This window comes from Symphalangus syndactylus, chromosome 5 (assembly GCF_028878055.3).
Source record: "Symphalangus syndactylus isolate Jambi chromosome 5, NHGRI_mSymSyn1-v2.1_pri, whole genome shotgun sequence".
In the NCBI taxonomy this organism is placed as follows: domain Eukaryota; kingdom Metazoa; phylum Chordata; class Mammalia; order Primates; family Hylobatidae; genus Symphalangus; species Symphalangus syndactylus.
In genome coordinates this window covers 125,042,972-125,063,262 of record NC_072427.2, presented here as the reverse complement: position 1 = coordinate 125,063,262, position 20,291 = coordinate 125,042,972, and the positions used below count along the sequence as shown (strand labels likewise).

Here is a 20,291-nt window from a genome sequence, read left to right as displayed (position 1 = left end):
ATATTAGCTTTAATTTTTCTTGCCTATAGAAACACATTTTCCCAATGATTTTTACCTTCAGCCAGACACTGATGGTCATACTTGGCTAATGGATGCCTCTGACACAGCATTAAGGTCTCTTCCCCATTCCTTGCCCCTCAAAAAAAAAGGGCCAAAACCTTCAGAAACACCTCACCAAAGAAGATATACAAATGGAAAATAAACATATAAAAAGATGCTCTACATCATATGTCATCAAAGAAATGCAAATTAAGCAGCAGGATACTGCCACACACCTATTAGAATGACCAAAATTCAGAACACTGACAACAAGAAATGCTGGAAAGGACGTGAAGCAACAGGAACTTTCATGCATTGCTGATGGGAATGCAAAATGGTACAGCCACTTTGGAAAACAGTTTGGTGTTTTCTTACAAAACTAAACATATGCTTACCATACAATCCAACAATCGCACATTTTAGTATTTACCCAGAGGAGCTGAAAACTTATGTCCACGCAAAAACTTGTGTATGGATATTTATACAGCTTTGTTCATAATGGCCAAAACCTGGAAGCAACCAGAATGTCCTTCAGTAGGTGAATGGATAAAGTATAATACATGCGGACCATGGAATATTATTCAATATTTGAATGAAATGAGCTATCAATCTATGAAGAGACATATGGGGAAATTAAATATATATTAAGTGAAAGAAGCCAGTATAAACAGGCTATGTACTGTATGACTCCAACTATGACATTCTGGAAAAGGCAAAACCAGGGACACAGTGAAAAGATCAGGAGTTGAGAGGGGAAAAAAGGAGGGATGAGTAATCAGAACACAGAAGATTTTTTTAGGGCAGTGAAACTGCTCTGTATAATACCATAATAGTGGATACATGTCATTATGCATTCATCCAGACTCCTAGAATGTACAGCACAAATAGTGAATTATAATGTAAATGCAGTGTGTGTTTATACAAAAAAATAGATGGAAAGATTTTGTACATAGCTGTATGTGAAAATGAATTTATTTATTAAGAGCAAAAATATGCTTATTTCAAATTTCCACGTACAACTTTTTCAAAAAGACACGATCCATTGAAATAACCCTCCAAAAGAATTTCTATAATCTGTAGCAGGTGTACATGTTGTTAATCAAGTGCTTAATGTTTACTCGAGCTAGCCCATTAATTTTAGATCACTGCAGTATATGGCATGGGTGAAATTATATTTTTATAGGCTATACATTCATTTTATTGTACTTTGGGGCCTTCTGTAAAATCAATAAAAACATTTTCATGCTTTTTTTCTAAGACATGAAATACAAGTTTGCTATTTAAATGTAAAGGTGCACATTTGCATAGTTAAATTTATGACATAGGCTCTAACTGTGATTTATGCCACAGTATCAATAATAACGTATTTTGGTCCAATATGCAAACTTTCATGTGCATCACTATTCCTGTGGAAAAAAAAAATGAAAGGAACCCACTACGCAGCAACCCAATTTGTGACAATTTCCAGAAACTCCTGCAGAGAAAAATGATGACTGTGAAAAACAGTTCCTGTTCTTTGAATTTGCACTTACATAAAGGAAAGTAGAAAATTAATATTATTATATAGATAATTCTGGCAAAAGAAACCACAGAAAAACCCTGCAATATCCAAATCAATAATGGAGATAAAAAGTATGGTTAGGTCCAATACTAAACAATGGCCCAGTTCTCTCTCTTTTTCAGGGCAAGGGGAGATAGGGAGGTTTAACTGTGTGTGTATTTACCATCTGATGTTGGAATATTTTGAAAAGTTTTACAAGGCTTCAGATTTTCTTAATAAAGATTAAGTTGTCTGCTAATAAAATTAATTATTCTTAATGAAAGGAAAACCTTTTCATAGTACATGGGGGTGTGTAAAAGAAAGAAAATTATCTGTTGCAAAAACCCAGGGATTTTTAATGTTTTGATATATAGCTTTACACAGACACACATACATATGTGCTCATATACGCAGTCCTCATTTTGCTTTTGTTTTTCAAAAATGGAAGCACATGAAATAAGCTCTTCTATAGCATATTTTTCTCTCTCAGTATATAGTGGATGTCTTTCTTTCTTTTTCTTTCTTTCTCTCTCTCTCTTTCTTTCTTTCTTTTTAAAATTTTTTGTAGAGACAAGGTCTTAGTAAGTTGCCCAGGCTGGCCTCAAACTCTTCAGCTCAAGCAATCCTCCCTCCTCAGCCTCCCAAAGTACTGGGATTATAGTCATGAGCCGCCATGTCCAGCCTACAGTGGATGTCTTTCTATGCATTAAGTGTTAATATATACCACCACTTTATATTTTTAAAATATTTTGTATAGTTTTAATGTATACCATCACTGTAAATAGTGAGTTTTTGCTGCCAATCTCAGAATATACATGATAATTCAAATTTTGGGGCCAGGAACAGCAGCTCACGCCTGTAATCCCAGCACTTTGGGAGGCCCAAATGGGCAGATCAGTTGAGCCCAGGAGTTTGAGACCAGCCTGGGCAACATGTCCAAACCCCATCTCTACAAAAAATTACCTGGATGTGGTGGCATGTGCCTGTAGTCCCAGCTACCCAGGAGGCTCATGTGGGAGGACTGATTGAGCCCAGGAGCTCAAGGCTGCAGTGAGCCATGGAGCCATGATCATGCCACTGCACTCCAGCCTGGGCAACAGAGCCAGACCCTGTCTCAAAAAAAAAAAAAAAAATCTTGTCTTACTGCATTGGTTAACACCTTCAAAATAATGGTAAATAACAGTAGCAATTGATGATTGATATCCAGGGCTCTTATTTTCTTTAAAAAAAAAAAAAAAGGATTCTTGTATTTTACCAGTAAGAACTGTTGGATTTTGAAATGAGAGGTTTACATTTTGAACATGGCAAAAAATTATCCTATTCTAGTTTTGTATAAGAGCTATAATCAAGATGTACTTAAAGTTTTTTTAAAAATAAAAAGATTCTATAACAGTAAAAACACATTCACTTTTCTCGTAAGCATCTTTGTGTTACCACTCAAGCCATCCATTCAATAAATATATATTTAGCTAAACATTGTCCTAAGCACTCGGGATAAACATAAGGCCCACGCTTTCTAGCACACCTGAAGGCAATTACTTTTACTCTGAAGCACCTATGGGACACAGCACAACAGTGGGTCAGGAGAGCAATGGTACCAAACGGAGAGAGGGGGACACTAGAGGGGCTTATTGTAATGGAGAAGGAAGGGAGGCAGATCAAAGCACCCCCAAGTGATTCTGATATGGCCACCAAATTGGGCACTGGACTTTGGTAATATCTAACTTTAATTTAGGGTTTTACAGTTTTACTTTATAAAACTTACACGATGTTTTTACCAACATCATTTACTTTACTCCTAACAATAAACTTCACGTTAAACATTATCTCAACATTACTGAAGAGGAAACTGAAAGTTGGAATTGTTTAGAGCTCAAAGCTAAGCTAAAAATCAAAACTTGTGCTCTTTGTACTTACCCTTGTAAAATAATTGAATAAATGTAATACATGACTTAATAATTTTCATAATTTTTGGCAGTGGGATCTAGAACTCATTCTTCCCTGATTTTTTACCCAATCTCTCTCATTTCCTCCTTCAACCAGAGAATCACCTCTTAATCACAACAGGCCTTTCCAACCAGTGTTTTTCCCAATTCTTCTGAAGTACAGGAATACCTAAGACCAGTTCCCCAGGAAATTCCTGGGTTCTTGACGCGCATTGACTTATGCTATCAAGAGGTAAGAGAGGAAGTGCAGGGCCAAAGTCTGTGCTGCACTGTGAAGCATTTTGGCTTTCTATCAAGCCCTCAAGGCTTAAGGCCATTACCAGGGAGCCAGAACTTTCAGTGGATAGCCACACTCCTATGGCTTCCAATCAAGGGCAACCTGATCCTTCTCCAGAATGAAGACTGCTTCAGTCCCAGAGCCCTTGTCCTGATCTACCTCAGTTACAGGGCACATGTGAGAGACTGTTTGGGCAAAAGATGTTGTATTTTTCTGCCTCTTTGCAACTTAAGGAATATGAGAGGAAGAAAAGTGGTAGAGGGAACTCAGGAGGCCAGATGAGAAATTCAGTCTCTGCTGAAAACTGCCCCAGATCTCACTGCTAAAGTGGGATCTTGAGAGCTCTCTGGCATATTAAATATTCATCAAAAGCCAAACACTATTTTTTCAACATTTGTCTGAATAAAAGTATAAATTTGTCCCATCTCTACTCTTGGATTGCTCAGTTATACATAGCACTAAATTACAGTTTTAATGAAGTCAGTTTAAAAGATGAGGAAAAAATCCTTTGTAGTTTATTCCTGCCTTTCATTTTCTCTTAATTTCATCATAAACTAAAGAGATTCATAAATGTTTATGGAGGGTAATAAAGTGATATTTTTAATACAAAGGTTGCTTATGTAATTAAGCATACATTCTATGACATTCTGTGTAAGTTGAAATGGTTTGCCTGAAATTAACAAATACTTATATCTATTTTATTTCTCTCTGCATTAATGACAAATCATAAAACAAAAAGAAAAGAAAAGTAAGTTCCCGGCAATGTAAGTACCTACAGTTCGCAAATTGAAACTGCAGATGCTGCTAAAGACTTTATCTTTTTCTTGGAAATGTTCCATTAAATTTAATTAGATTTCTCATTTGCTTTCCTTTTCACTCTGTCTCTCGACCTCTCTCTCTCTCTCTTTCTTTCTATTTTTCTCTCTCCCTCTCCTCTAGATATTAGGAGAACACTATATAAGTTGTTTTAAAATGACCCACATAATATGAATGAAGAAACAAATCACCATAAGAAAAAAAAGTGCCCATTTTGTAATCCTATAACTATTACATGATAAATTGTCTTGAACGTACTGCTACCTTAAAGCACCCTAACCATTAAATAATACCATGATGCTCACGATATCCATACTCACTTTTCATAAGCTTTCCTTTTCAAAATAAAATGGAAAACTCTGCTTAAAGAGTTAAAATTATATCCTATATATTTCAGAGGTTTTTTTGTAAAGAGAATTGGAAGTGACCTAATCTTTTATTGTTATAGCATTTTATCATCTGGCTGTCAAGATGTGATTCTTTTTCCTCTGAAATGATCCACTCTCTTTTATGTTTCACGTTAGCATTTCAAATCAAGTAAAATGACATGTTCATGTTGTCCAAGAAAATTGAGAGAAGCTACTGAACTGTGTTTCCCTAAGTTCATTTACACTTTAGCAGCAAATCTTGATGATCAGAGCCTAAGGATGCCTAAGTTTACATGCAGTGGTAATGGTTAAGTAAATTGATTTCGGTAATTTTTCAACCTCATCTACACCACACTAAGACCAAACTTCTCTTAAAATTTCTGAAATAATGATTTTTATATAGTTTCATTAAAAGTTTTAAAAGTATCTATCAGCATTTTCTGTAAAAGTGTCAGGCTGAAAAGATATCACTAAACAGTCAGCTCAAAAAAAATAGTAGATAAAATATGATGAATTGCCACGTCTGCATTTCCTATGTTTGCAAGCCACCAGTAAGACTGCATAATTTCCAAGTTGGAGGACAGAGCCTAGGAATGTGAAGGATGAAGGGTTTCTTGTGCACGTTCTCCTGAGCACGTACGCCTTCAGAAGGTAGATAGGCTAACCTGCATCACTGGATAAAAACTGGACTTCTTCTTACTTTTTTGTATGTATATGGCTCATGTAGATTTTGGTATTTTTCTGGAAAATATGTTCCCCCTGTCTACTGAAGTAACTGTGTAATAATTTCCAATTTTCTGCTGGGCATCACCTCATGGACGCCATGCCCGCCCTTTAAACTCCATTTACCCAAAACCGTACTCAATTATCCCCCCATTAATCTTTTCCACCTCATGTTTCTTTTATCAAAATACAACTTTTCTTAAATTTGGCCAGACTAAGAAACTTGGAAAAATCTCCCACATCCCCTTCCCTGACACTCAAACATCTACCAACTCTGCTGTGTGTTCTGGTGTATGTTCCCACTTTTCTATTGATTCTACCTCCATTAAAGTCATCTTCTGTCCTGACCCCTACACTAGCATTCTTACATCTGAAACCTCTTGCTTCTCCAAGCTATATATCCTCTGGCTTGAGACAGCTTGAGAGCTGTCTCTCACTCAAAAGCATTACAATCATCTTTTCCTAAAAAATCTGTCTTCTAAACACATGAGGAAAACATTCAAACTCTAGCACGTGCGAATTAAGGAACTCGGTACAGTGATCTCATCCTGTCTTTTCCGTCACATTTCCTGTTACTTGCCTCCAAGAATACTAATCGTGGCCCCAGTATACTATGCCCTATCACCCTCCCTTGATTCTGCTGCCCTCTCTGCCCAAAGTACCTCTGTTAGAGTTTCTACCTGTAGACATTTATCTTCCAGCGTGACTCAGCTTATAGGCCCCACGTCATGAAGCTTTTATAACCTGCAGTATTATGCATTTCCCCTTGTCCTATACATCCAAAGTACATTTTCTCTACATCTAGGTTTAGTATTTACAGTATTCTGCTACATGTGATGTTAACTCTTTGCACATCTGTCTCTTCAGTCAGGTTGCATGCTCTCTCACTTATTATTCCATCCATCAAAAGTCTCCTGGGTTCCTATCTCAGCCTCTAATTCTAGACAGTAAGGATACAAAGACCTAGTTCCCTGTCTCAGGGAGCTCTGTCTAGTAAGTAATAAAACATGTTCATAAAGTTACATGGTGAGATAAGTGTAATAAGGAAGTCCAAAGGGCAGAGAATAGGGAGACAGTGTGATAAGCACCAGACTTAGATTCAGAAGACGCAGGTTCAAGGTCTGGCTCTGCTATGTAACTGGGTTATCTTTATAATAAGCAAATTTCCCAGTTGCAGCTTTCTCATTTGCAAAAGGAGCACCCCTACCACATAGTGCGCTATAAGGACCAAAATAAAATTAAATAGTAAATTTCCATTTGTGCCACCAGATCTACTCTTAATCCTTTTTTCCCTACTCCCCGGAGGTTGACCATTAAGGGCTGCATCAATGGGCCTTCTTGCCCTTTGTCTTCAAGTGAGGTTGAACCAATGAAGAGCACCTGCAGGGGATCAGAAAGAGGGAAGAGAGTGGGTGGTGATATTTATTTCCCCATCCCTTTCCTACATGTCACCCCAGGATGAGAGAGTCCCTTGACTGAAGGACACAGCTGCTGCAAGTGGGTGCTCTCTACAGTCTTCATATCTCCGGGTTCTGCTGGAGCAATTACCTCCCTCATCTGGCTCCTTAGGACCTAGAGGTAGTAAAGGCCCCAGAGTAACTGGCCCCTATGGTCTCCCTGCACTCTATCCACACCTTAACAAACAGTCCCTTTATTAAAGGCTCCTTAAATTACCAGAGTCAAGTGTGCCATCTGTTCCCTGCCACGACTCTAAATGATAAAACTGCTTTTGAAATTTTAAGTTGCTGTCTAAATGCAAGGTATTTCTCGTTTATCTCTGTGTAGCACTTTACACAAAGCAGATTGCTGCTATTAATAATAAATGGTGAAATGAATATATGCAAGAATGAATGAGTGAATGATCCTGCCCCCTTCCACTTTAGTTATAGTCTTATTCTGGGGATATATCCTTGTCACCTTGATTAGATTTTGTAATGCCCTGGTTTGATTTGGGAGGTCCCCTTTTCCCTTGGAACTCACTGTCTCTTAGACTATTTGCAGAAATGTCAGCCCTTGTATATTTCTAGTGGTTTAACTTGAAAGGGCCAACTTTGTTTCCCATTTCTAGAAATATCCCCCTTCTCTAGGCTGCACATTTACTTGATATCAAAAATAAGTAACCACTTATTTGTTTATTCATATTTTTTCTTCAACATAAAAACTGGCAAAAAAAAAAAAAAAAGTCAAAAGCAAGCAAATTGATTGTTCCTTTACTACATGGGAACCAAGATCATATTTAAGGAGTCAGTAGCCCAGACTGGGGTAGTTTTCTCAAAGCACAATAAATAAACATCAGGCAAATAAGTTCCTCTACTGCCCCCTTTTACAAGCAAAAGCCTAGCAATGACTGGGCAATTGGATAGCCTAACCAAAAGATCTAAACAAAATAAATCACAGAATCCAGTAGCTTGATATTTATGAGGAACTAAAATACTGGCTGATGGATTAGCTTTTTATATTAAATTATTTCCATCAATTATAAATTATCCTTGTCTCCTGAATGCTCACCTATCTCAATGATATAAGAGACAAGCATTTCTTCTTATTTTAATATGACAGTTACTGAGGTAGATGGCTTACAAATGAGAAACCGACCCCTGGAAACTGTCTTCAGAAAACAAATTTTTGAGTAAACATATTTAATAGTATGCCTTGGAACTGAGTGGGTATTATTCATTAGCAAATAATTGCATAACGGGAATTCTTAATTAAAATTTGTGAGAGAAATGAATCTGTTTATTTTATAATTATGACCCAGAAATTCAGAACATATCGTGGTAGTTTATGAACATAATTCCAAAGATTTTATTATAGCAAAAGAATTCATAAAGCCTTAAACAGAAACTCTTGGAGGAAAAATACACACACACGCACACACACAAACACACACACAATGTGTGCAGTGATACAGTGGCAATAAGATTTGAAAAGCCAGCCATCAAATACAACTATAACCAAAATATTCAAATTTAATGGGTGTGTGATATTGTTAAAAATGTCTAACCAGTCCTTCTGGACCTTTTTGGATTTTCCAGAAAAGCTCTCAGCCAAAGAGGTTTTCATTTTAGCTGTGTAAGTGAAACACAAAGGCAGACGACACAAATTCTGTGAGGCTCCTGTTTTAAGCTTTCCTTAAAAATGTCAATTTGAAGTGATCTTTTCAGCATATATCACAATTCAAGCTTCTAGAAGACAGCCACCAAGGAACATACCCTAGCAATTGTCAAATGAATCAGATAATGTTTAAATCTAATTTGGTTGCTGGGGCCAACCTACTAATAAGAAAGTTTGTTGTAAAAATGTATAGGCCTGAACTATTTTTACTCGCTGACTGGCAATTGATTAGGTTCGAAGGCCAGAGGGGTTTGGGAACCAGAACTTGAGCAGTACACTTTGTGGAACCAAACAAAAGTTAAACAAACTAAGTTTCTCTTGAGCCTCCTTCTAGGACATAAATGAACCCCCCGTAACTGGGACTGGTGGAGGGAGCACTTCTTGCCACTTCACCACAGCTTAAGAGGGCATTTTGGACTTTAGACAACCCCTATTATTAAAGCCAAACTCTAACAGTGTTTGCTTTTGATTTTTATCCCAGAACATCAGCTGCTTCGTGTCCCTCAAACACACACCACCCTTCACTCCCTTGCATATTAGCAGTGTAATTTTAATAACTTCAATATATTCAACGTTAATAAAATGTCCATAATAGTAAACATCCTATCTGAGAAGGCAAACAGGAAAGAAAAGATTGTTTTCATTTAGTGCCTCTTATTTGGAAAGGTGGAAATTACCCAGAATTCTATTCTCTTTTCCTTAACCAGTAGGTGGCACTAGTGGTTTCTGGCAATGAATCAGCTCTCTGTACCTATAATGTAGGGGGTTTTGTGTGTAAAACATTCAATGATTAAGATTTGGGGGAAGATGAGGAGGATGTGAACATATGGCCCTAAACATTAATTGAAACATTTATGGCTTAACCAAAGAGGTTTATTTTAATATAAACCTGCATGGTGTGAAATAGGTCTTATTATTATTTACAAGTGATTCAGAGCAGTTATATGAATAATAGAATGTATATAATATACAGAGGTTTAAACTATGCTATGAATCCTATCGCAGATGTCCTTACACTGGATTTTATGTGACAAGCAAAAATTATTAAAAATTTTGACATTGAAGCACACATTTACTTGTAGTCTAGCTTTGAATATCTAATTGTGGGGTTTTATTTATTTATTTATTTATTTATTTCCTGTGTTATCCAAGACATAGTTTTTAAAACTTGTGCTTATATCATTTTTCATAGAATGGTATACTAGCAAAAAAATAAGGATTGAGGGGCAAACAAACCTGGATTAGAATCTAGGCTACCACCTACTAGGGCAGAAAACCCTAATAAGGTAGTTATTTTAACCAAGCCTAGGTTTCTTTGTTCATAAAATGATGTCTGTCTCAAAGAGCTGTGGTGAGAATTAATACTATTGTACCTGGCCATGATCTGGGATGAAACAGGTATCCAGTCAGTTCCTTCTCCCTTTGTCGGTTTCAGTTTTAAGGTTGGCAGAAGCAAATAATAATAATAAGATTAGGTGGGGAGGTTTGTTTTTAAAAAACAAGTTTTAAGTATATATTTTTAAAAGTAAACTTTTAATTTCTACCACTTCTAATTAGTTTCATTATCTTTGTCCTTGGTTAAGACATTCTAACATTTAATAGGTATTATTCAGCTCCAATTCTTCAAGGTCAGAGGCTTGGCTACTGTAAATTTGTAGAGAGAAGTCTGTCAGGAATTTGGAGTCTCAGCTTCCTTTTTGTTGGGATGTAAGCTGGCATTCCAGTATCCTAAGTATTCCCTTTCAAAGTACAGATAAGCACAATTTAGTGACTGACTGAGTTGCCAGCTTTTTGTATGACCCACCCTTCAAAAAGTTCGTTTTGCTTCTGTTTGTTCAAAAGATCTTTGATAAAATGATAGTCTTCATATCTCTTGTCTGTTTGCAAAAGAGCTAGTTGTTATTAAAGGCTGTTTGCTGTTCCTCTTTCTTATGGAAATAACAATATTTTTTTAAAGCCTGATTCTTATTTGGCTTGGGCACTCAGTGTCCTTCCACACAGTGACACCTACAGAGCCATTAGGAAAATTAGATAAGTAACTGATATATTAGTTCCATAAATGCACAGTGTATTCCCTTTCCTCAGAGTGTAGAGCAAAAATTATTCATGCTGAGGTAGAATAATCAAAATGACTTTAAAAAGCACATTTTTATCATTCTAAACATAAGCATTGCTGTGGTGGTATACTATCATAGTACATAATAATAGAAATGAATTATGTCAGTAAAATCTTGAGGCTTAAGATTTACTGTGATAAATATTTTTCATTAAAGTGAAATATCTTGGCAGAGTCACTTTCATATGCAGACTGTTGACACAAGGAGGCTAGCTGTGCCTATGCAGATGCCGAGATTTGGGTCTATATTATTAATGATTTATCATGTCATGGAGAGCTTAGATTAGTTTTGAAAGCAATCCCTTGCCACAAAAGCACTTTCTATAATGTGTGAACGCAAGGAATACTATATGTGCATTCCAAATTAAAGTAATCACAGAAGCCACAGCAACCTTTGAAATTTCAATACCTCTTTTTATTTTGAAACATGAAATTCTACATCCTAAATTTTATTATTCATTAAAATTCATACAAAATGTTATTTCATATCAACTGGATAGTGAGTGGTGTGTGTATCAGAATTAATAGACATATACACATAGATAAGAAAATGAAGGAGATGAAATGGAACAAAAATTTATTGCAAATCTATTGTGTAGCACGGACTTTTGCCCTTAATCTCACATTTAATGTGAGGTTGGATTAAGTTTCGAATTCAATTCTGCAGGATTCCAAGATTCTGCTGCCTTCAGAGAATCTATAAAAATATTGTTTAATATTTATTCAGTGCTTGCTTTGTTCCAGGTCAGATGCTAAACACTTTACATGCATTACCACATTCCGTTTTTATAAAATCAATTTGAATATTATTATCATCATCCCTGTTTTCCAGATGAGAAGACTGAAGCATATGTGGCTAAATAAATTATCTCAAGTCACAAGTCTAGTGAGAGAAGGATTTCAATCCAGACTAATATTCCAAAGACTTCATTATCATCTGTTGCTATTAACTATGACCTCACTATTAACTACTATTACAACTAAGTAAGGGGTAGAATTCAACTCCTACTTGCTTACTACTCTGTGACATCAGGCAATTCACTTAAACTCTCTAAGCTTCAGTTTTCTCATCTATAAAAATGATAAATAATAATAATAGTACTTACCTTGTAGCATTGTTGCAAGTTAATATTTGTAAAGTGCTTAGAACAGAGTTTGGGTGCATATTAAGTACTGATGTTTTGTTTAATAACTAACAGTTAAGAAGTTGTACTTTCTGATGACTGATGAACTTTTATTAACAATTACACACACAGATTTTCTATAATTTTCAGGTGACCGTTATGCTTCAGACTAGACTGTAAACAAAATGACTGCTTTCCACTGATGGGAAATGTATGTAGATAATGTTTAAGCATAATCACTAACCATGTGAAGCATTGAGCCCTTTACAGTTTCTTCTGGTGAAAACACTCAATTATCTCCATTCATCTATACCTTCCTTCTTTTACTCATTTAACAAACATTCTCATGCCAGTACTTTGCTGAGTCCTGGGGACACAGGATGAATAAATGGAGAAGCATCCAATCTAGAGCTGACTGTATTCTCTGGTTTAGCACATAAGGGAGTGCAAGAAAGTCGTAGGTTCCATTGTTAGATCTGCTTAACAAGTATTTATTGGGCGTCCATTAAATGCCAGGCACTGTAGTAGGCACTGGGACTGTCTAGGTAAATAGAGATTTCTGCTGTTAAGGAGTGTGAGTGGGGAAGACATGCTAAATCAGTAATTTCCCTTCAATTTACTTAATTACATAGTGAACTGGTTAGGGGAGCACAGAAGAGAAGCACTTATGCCCATTGTAGGGGCTAGTGGGATGAGGCAAGTTTTGACATTTAAACAAATTGTTGGCTAGAAGTCAAGCAAAGCAGAAATTAAACTACATACCAATATGGGGATGGAGTACCCAGAAAGCAGAGACACCATGAAACAGTGTGGCACAGTGGTGAACCGCAAGTTTCTGGGTAATGCTAGCATCTAAAGCATAAGGTAGGGAGAGGGGGGAGTCGGGCTGGAGAAGTAGCAAAGTTAAAAGGTTAAAAGTGTGTAAAACCAACTGATGAGACCAAAAGCTAATAAACCACAACAATGGTAGCTGCATAAAGAGTTTGCAGTTTTCCTTAGACTTCTTTCCACTAAAATCCAAATAAAAGGAGTGTTGTTTTCCTATCAAGATTCTTGGAACCAGGGAAATGATAAATGCTTAAAAGTAATATTTTGGTCTTGACCAAAAGGTAAAGGATACCATTCTTACTATGCCACAGTGAAGAGCCTACTTCCCTACCTCTCATCACCAGCAGGCCAAATATAGGGATTGACTCCGAGGTCTTCACTGATAATGCAGACTGAAAACATGTCTAATCCATGGCTTGAAATGACCTACCAGCATATCCTTCTGCAATCTAAAAGTTTCTTTTTTCCTGGGTTTAGGAACTCAGTCTAGGGCAAATGGCACTCTTCAGGTGGCACTCTGGAAAGCTGGCGATTGTAGAATTTTAGCAAGGAATTTAGGAATCTCCAGAATTGAATTTTTTTTCCTCTTTGCTGCTACTGCAGATGCAGGACAACTCAAGAGCTTTCTGTCTCCAAGTGGGTGGCGATTTGACTCCTCATCAAGCCAGTGGCCACCCCCTTGCAATCTTTATGCAATGCACAGTATCCTCTGCCTGCAGCGGGGGCTTGCTCCCTTGATGGAGAAAATACAGAATAACTGCACGCCAGGAAACAGGCACAGCTTTCTGGGTCAGAAGTTGGCTGGGGAAGGGCCCTGACTGCCAAGTAACTTGCAATGATGTCAGAGCCCAGCACAACCAGAAAACACCAACTAGCCAGCCAACAAAAGACCTAATAACAACAGGAAAAAAATCACAGAGCTGTATTGCCAAAGGTGTTCTTTCCGCCCCCTACTCTTTTCTTCTAATTGGAAGAACAGCAGGAAAGAATCTATATTTTAAAAGACTCCTCATCCTTCTCTCCCCTTCTTTCTTTGGGTTACACAGTGTTAACTAGGGAGGAAATAGTTGTCCGGATGAGTCCTGCAGCAGTTGCTTGGGGTGTCTTTTTTGAGTTCCTTTTCAAGGCTGTCCTTGGAAGTTTCAGAAACAACGAGGACCAGGGTATTTTTCCTAAATGTAAACATGTAACTGTGTTTGGGAGAAAGCAGGAACCATTGAGGAAAGGAAGCCCTTTCTGCGCCCCTCTCTTCTCTCTTTCACGGTAATTAACCATACTCAAATGAAAATTAAAAGTTTGGCGGAAAAAGCTCTCTTCTTTCTTTTTCTTTAAACAGGGGCATCATGGTTCATTCTAGCCATTTAGAGCCCTCAGTGATCCATAATTCAACTGGAAATTAATAAAACACAGCCCGTTCTTGGAAATGAAGTTTGAATTAAAATCCTCTTGTTTTAGAATATGTGACTTTTTTTTTCTTTTCATTTGTGACAGTCAATTTTAAATGATGTCACTTCAAGGACATTTTCATTTCTCCCACAACATATTACACGAAACACTTGCCTGTAAAACCGGCTCATTAGCCTGCAAAATTATACTGTACAGAATGGCTTTCATTCAAAGTAGAAATGGGATTTTTAGTAGGCAATTTCTGTATTTTATAAAGATAAAGCAATGTTTGATTGCTTTCTTCCCAGCTGTTTTGCTTAGTGGTTATAAAGAGAAATGGGGGGCGGGGGGTAATGTGGGGGCGGGTTTGTAAAGATGTGCTTAAAAAATAAATCTTACACTGGAAAACTAAGGCAGAACTTCACGGAACAACTGCGTCCGCAGCTCTCCTGGGCTGCAGTGATTTGTCCTCTGGGTGTCTGGAGGAAAGCTCTGAAAGAAGTGAGCGAGAGGGAAAAAGAGGGAAAGAGGGAGGGAATCGAAAAGGTTGCTTCGCAGGCTGCAGCACCCACCGCGAGCTGGATGACTGAGGCACTGGGAGTTGCTAGAAGGAGAAGCTCCTCAGAGGTGGGGAGAGGGAGGGTGCGCAGCAGAGCGCCGGAGAGGAGGGACGCGGAGGCCACCGAGGGGTCAGCAGGGCCGCGGCGCCAGGGTGGGGGCCTCCAGGCGGCGCTGGCCACGGTTCACCCGCGAGGGCGAGCGCGCCCGGCCGGCCGCGCCTCCTGCCGTCCGTGCCCGGGGGTGGGACCCGCGCCGGGAGCTGCCGAGTGCGTGGAGGGAGCCAGGCTCCGGCTCGCCTGATGGATTGACTTGGAGATGGATCGAATTACACCATTTGCCGTCCATCGGTTTGTTTTGCTCCTGCTCTGTCCCGCTGCTGCTGCTGCTGCTGCGGCTGCTGCAAGGGGTGGTGGCGAGTTTCAGGATTCTATCAAGGAAGCCAAGACCTAGGGAGACAGAGGGATATCTATTTTTACAATATTTTTCTTTATTTTCTTTCATCCTTGCGCGTGGCAAGCTTTTTTTTTTCTTTTTCTTTTTTTCTTACCAGCCTCCCCCCAATGAGGTAAGACCGTTTTCAACAATTTGCTAATGCTCTTGTGGCGCCCGGTGGGGGTCGGAACCTGAGATCCCGTATCGCTGTGTGTGTGTGTGTGTGTGTGTGTGTGTGTGTGTGTGTGTGTGTGTGTTGCCACTGGACCGTTGATTTATTTTCCAAGCTGCTCTCTCTGCCTGCCGTGCAAGGGACGCGCAAAGGGCTGGAGAGGTTTGGCGGACGCGTCAAAACTGGCAAAGCTGGCGGCTTAGGGGGAGGGGCAAGTGGACTTGGAGGCCCTCCTCCACTGTGCACCCCCTTGGAAAAAAAGCGGAGGGGGCACCAAGTAAAAGTTTCTTGCCAGGCAGAGCCAGCTCGGCGTCCCCCGCACATAGATGGGGGGAGCAGGCGTTGCTTCTGTGCCGGGCACAGCGTCTCCAGGAGCCAGCCTGAGAGAGCTGAGCCAAGGCCGAAGGAGCCGCCTGCGGGCTTAGCCGCCCCCTCCCGCCCGTTGGCCCCAGAGCGGACGCTGGGACGCCCGGGGTCTGGCAGCTCTGGGCCCGGCTAGGAGCTGGCGGGCGAGCATTCGTCTGCGTCCTGGAGAAGGGGCGCAGCGCCGCAGTTGAGGCCGGAGCAGCCCCTCGCGGGCGTAGGATACCTGTCAGCCCCCGGATTGCACGGCCCCCGGGTAGTGCCTGCCAGCGAGGGGCGGGAGCTCGGGTGACTTGGCCATCCCCATCCCCGGCCCCCCGGGCCCGGGCACCGGCTCAGGCCCGGAGGGCGGCCACTTCCCACCGTCCCTCTTCTCTTACTGGCAGAGCGCGCTGCGGGCGGACTCCCGGGCCCGGAGCAGCCCACCGCCCACCCGGCGCCCGGTGTCTCCTCCCGGCCGCTCTACCCAGCAACTTTCCGTGCTTTGTTCCCCGGCTGGAAATGCTCTACGGAAGCGTCTTGGACAGGGTCTCCGCCAGGCGGCAAGAGCTCGGTGCTGAGATGTGTTACGTTCTCATCTCCACATCAATTATGGATGGAAACAAATAAGGAAGAGTCAATTTTGCATGAGCCCCTTCTCTGGCAGCGAGAGGCGTCCTGCAGCCGGGAGGGAGCCGCCGCTCGCGCCGGCAGTCGCTGGCAGGGACATGATGAGGAGGAAGGTAGGGAAACTTTTATTTCCCGTCTTGACAGCGGCGGTGTTTTCCCTGGTCTGCAGAAACTGATACAGCAGCCGCCTGCCTTGGGTAATTTAGGAGGGCTGGAAGCTGCTTCTGTCATGTGTAATTCTTGGATTGAAATGAAAGGTCATAAAGGACTTGGAAGTGTGGACGAGAACTGGGTTTGAAAAATTTGTGCTCCATCCACTCTTGGGACCATTGCTGTCAGGTGATTGTTTAAATCCTGAACTTGTTAAAAGGCGAAATGTCAGGGAGCTGGCAGGGCTGGGGGTGTGGAAGGGGATTGAAGTCCCGGTATGAATCGCAGCGTTTGAAGAACTTAGGGCAGTACTCCCTGTTCTGGGGTGACCATTCGGTAACTGATGTTCCACCATCCGGAGCCCTCAGCGCCGTCAGCTAGATGATCTCAAACGGAAGGCGCAGCACATCGTTACTATAGATATATAGACTTCGTCAACAGTCATTGGACCTTGTGTCTGCCACTACAGCAGGGGCTTTCCTTTAAAAATAACTGTAGTGTTTCCTGTTACTTGGGGTGAAAGGGCAATGAGTAGGACGATTTTTCCCCAAAACTTCTGGCCACTAAGAATTTTAAGTCTGTAGTAAAAATTATGGGTGCTTTTTAAGTTTGCCCTTCCCCCTACTTGATATTTGGGGCCATTAAGTGGATTATTTTGTTTATTCCAAAGCTGAAGTCCCAGGGAAAGGTCTAACAGTTTTCTGAACTGGTTTGATCTCTGTCCCTTAGAATAGGAAAAATACTTGTTTGAAGAAAATGTTCAAGGTTTCTTCCTTGTAGTGTTAAAAAATCTCATCTCAGACCGCTCAAGGGAAGGATTTTACTCTCCTTTGGTGGCTTAAAACAATAGGTTTTGATACTGGTTTACTCATGCTGTTAAAAAATAAATCCCCTTACCCTCTTAGGTGTCTAACTCAGGAAATTAAGTTGTGTATAGTCCTGTTTAATGTAGTGAGTGACAGGCATATTCTGTCAAGCTGGCAGATATTACACAAACATTTACTCTGGCTTAGATAAATAGAAAATGCCAGATAAGCTCTGAGATTTGGGTCTATATTACCATGAACCTAAACATCTAGAGATAAATAAACCATAGCTCAGCCATAGCTGAGTTTTGTTTTTTATAGTTACTGTCTGTGCTTTGTTTGGTTTAGGTCTCTTAGAATGTACTTCCAGAAAGACAGTTAAATAGATAACCCTAAGGCTTCCAAAATGTGTTGTTGAGCAGACTGTTTTTTTCACTGGCACATTTTGTTAGATTAACAACTAGCAACTATTTCTTACTGCATCCTACAGAATATTCCTACCTGGCCTTATTCCTAGTAGGGATGCTATATCGATAACTTCCCTTTTCTTTTTTTTTTTTTTTAGAACATTTCTGTGACTCAGGAGAGTATGCCAGAAATATTGTGACTTCTTCATCACCAACAGCTGGTTAACTTGAGTTTGATTTAGATTTGTGGGCATTTTGCCATCTTCCTCTTCTTTGTCTCTTTTTTTCTTTTGGTGCCCTCTAATAGCACCATCTGGTCATGTCTCCCCTGGTTTGATGGGTTGATGGAATTGAAAGATGGCTGTGATGTAAATCCGTTGGTCCTTAGAGTGAGGGCAACTTAGAAATCCAGAAGACTTCGGTTCTCTTGCTTGCTGCATACACAGAAAGGCTCTGTCGAGTAACTGTGATTGGGGTAAGCAGGCCCCTACATCAGTGTCGTGGTTTCTATCGCTTGAAAGGCCACAAGCAAGTAAACAGGAATCAGAGCCATGATTCACAAAGATGGCCATAATTGCTAAAGACTTATTGAAACTGGAGAAGTTCTTCACTTCTTGCTGCTCCATCATAATAAACCTTAGTAATTAGCTTAGTCATTGTTCTTGCATGTGAGTTTCACTAAGATACAAAGAGTGAAAAATGCATCTGAAATAGGGTCATTTTTCACCCTTTTGATGCATTTTATGCAGAGTTAAGAGCCTGGCTGAATGCCTAACCATTAGTAGTGTAACCATAGGAGGTGAACTCTTTCCTTGGCATATTGCACGATAAAATATTGTCTTTTATTTTAATTAATAGACTTTAAGCCTACATATTCTAGATGCCTTTCTAGAGGAAGCAAGAAGCAGTTGGGGTATGCCAACTAGGCAGTATTTATTGAATATTTATCATTTGCAAGGAGCTGTGCTAGCCAGTGTTCCAACACCAAGTGAGCCAGATATGTTTCTCTGTATTTTCAATAGAGCAAAAATAAAAGGAAATAAAGGATGGGAAAACCAACCTTTTGACAAGAAATGTAGATATGCTCCTTTCTTTAGAAGTGTATTATTTTATTCTAGAGATTCTAAAGCAAGATTATCCATACCAGATATTTGCAGTGGTGCAGCCTACCTGCCTTTAACACTAGTGAATGATTCAATGTACTGTTAAGCGTAATTCACGCATTGAATCTGTCCTTAGAGTGAGAGATCTCACTTTCTGTGGCTCATGTGAATGGAGACTTAGTGTTAATATCTACCAAAGCTAGTGTCTTGGGTTGCTGCTGATTTTGTGAACAGCTGCCAACTTCCAATTGAGAAAAAAAGAAAAGTGTTCTGATTTATTCCCATGACACACAGAGAGAATAAAAATCACATAACTATTTTAAACATACCATAACACTTTCTAGTTGAGGTGGCTATTGTCAGGTGGAGTTTTCCTCCTCACACCCTGACAACACTGGCAGTGCCACTGATAATTGAAGCTGCTTGCATTTCTCCCAATAGGAAAACTACTAGACGTTCTTACTTTGAAAAACAACCATTTATGTAACCAAGGGCGATCAAATCAGTGGTCCACACAGATACCACATGAGGTGTACTTATTTCTCAAACTTTCCTTTTCTATTAAGCTTTTGTTAACTCACCCAGATTAGCATTTTAACAACCCTGAAGTGAACTTCTGCCATTCTCTCTGCTTGGACACAGTATGTAGATCATCCATCATCCTGTCCTTGACTACAACAGGCTGCTGGCTCTATCACCATTTGGAGCTACATGGAATCCATCCGACTGTGAACAGCACAGCTGGCTACAGCAATTTTTTCTTCCACACCACTGGCAGTATTGTCTGGCTGTGGTAACTAAAGTTAACACCCAGAACGGGAAGTTTCCATTGTTTGGCAACCTGTCCCAGGCCCCTCATCCAGTTCTGGGGTCACACCTGCTGAAAGGCCTTGCCACCTTGCAATCGTGTGTTCCATTTAAAAGGAGGCTTGCCCCAACTATACCACCACAGGAAAGATTCTTGAAGCTTATAAGATCAAACCACCAGAATCACAGAATTAGAAGGAGCCATTCAGCCACCACTCATCTTACACCTTCAGAACTTAAGTCTACTTGAAAAGGGGAAGAAAGGAATGAAGTCGCCTTCATCCTGTGATCCCAAATGACTGAAGATAGAAAAAGGCCTTTTTTGGTGAACTGAGCATGTTATTGCTACATCCCTTTTCACAAAGAACACGCGATGTACCTAAATATGGGGTCCGTGTCTACTAGTGCCCAATACCTTCTGTCGCATTTTTTTGTTTTGTTTTCTTCTTTTTACTCAATAAGATATCTGTTATAGTAGCCATTGCTTGTTAAACAAGAATAACATGAATTAGCTGGCTACATATGTAGGTTATGTTGCCAAGCTTTTTTTGTTTGGATGTTTAAACTTTCATAATTAGGAATCCAGTTTTTGGAAATTGATGTG

At 39.9% G+C, this 20,291-nt stretch overlaps 1 protein-coding gene across 11 annotated transcripts in view; it reads left to right on the top strand.

Moving 5' to 3' along the window:
• The window catches only part of SEMA6D (semaphorin 6D), a 600,716-nt gene that overhangs the window by 528,938 nt on the left and 51,487 nt on the right, over nucleotides 1-20,291 (top strand). For 2 of the 11 annotated variants that reach the window (XM_055279012.2, XM_055279009.2), the window contains exon 1: nucleotides 15,281-15,403. The exons of 2 other annotated variants lie outside the window; for them this stretch is intronic. The gene's annotated coding sequence lies outside the window, so the exon portion shown is untranslated. Of the gene's footprint in view, nucleotides 1-15,228; nucleotides 15,404-15,492; nucleotides 16,528-20,291 lie in introns of those variants that run through there. 7 more of the 11 variants (XM_055279014.2, XM_055279016.2, XM_063640722.1 and 4 more) reach the window with 6 other exon arrangements.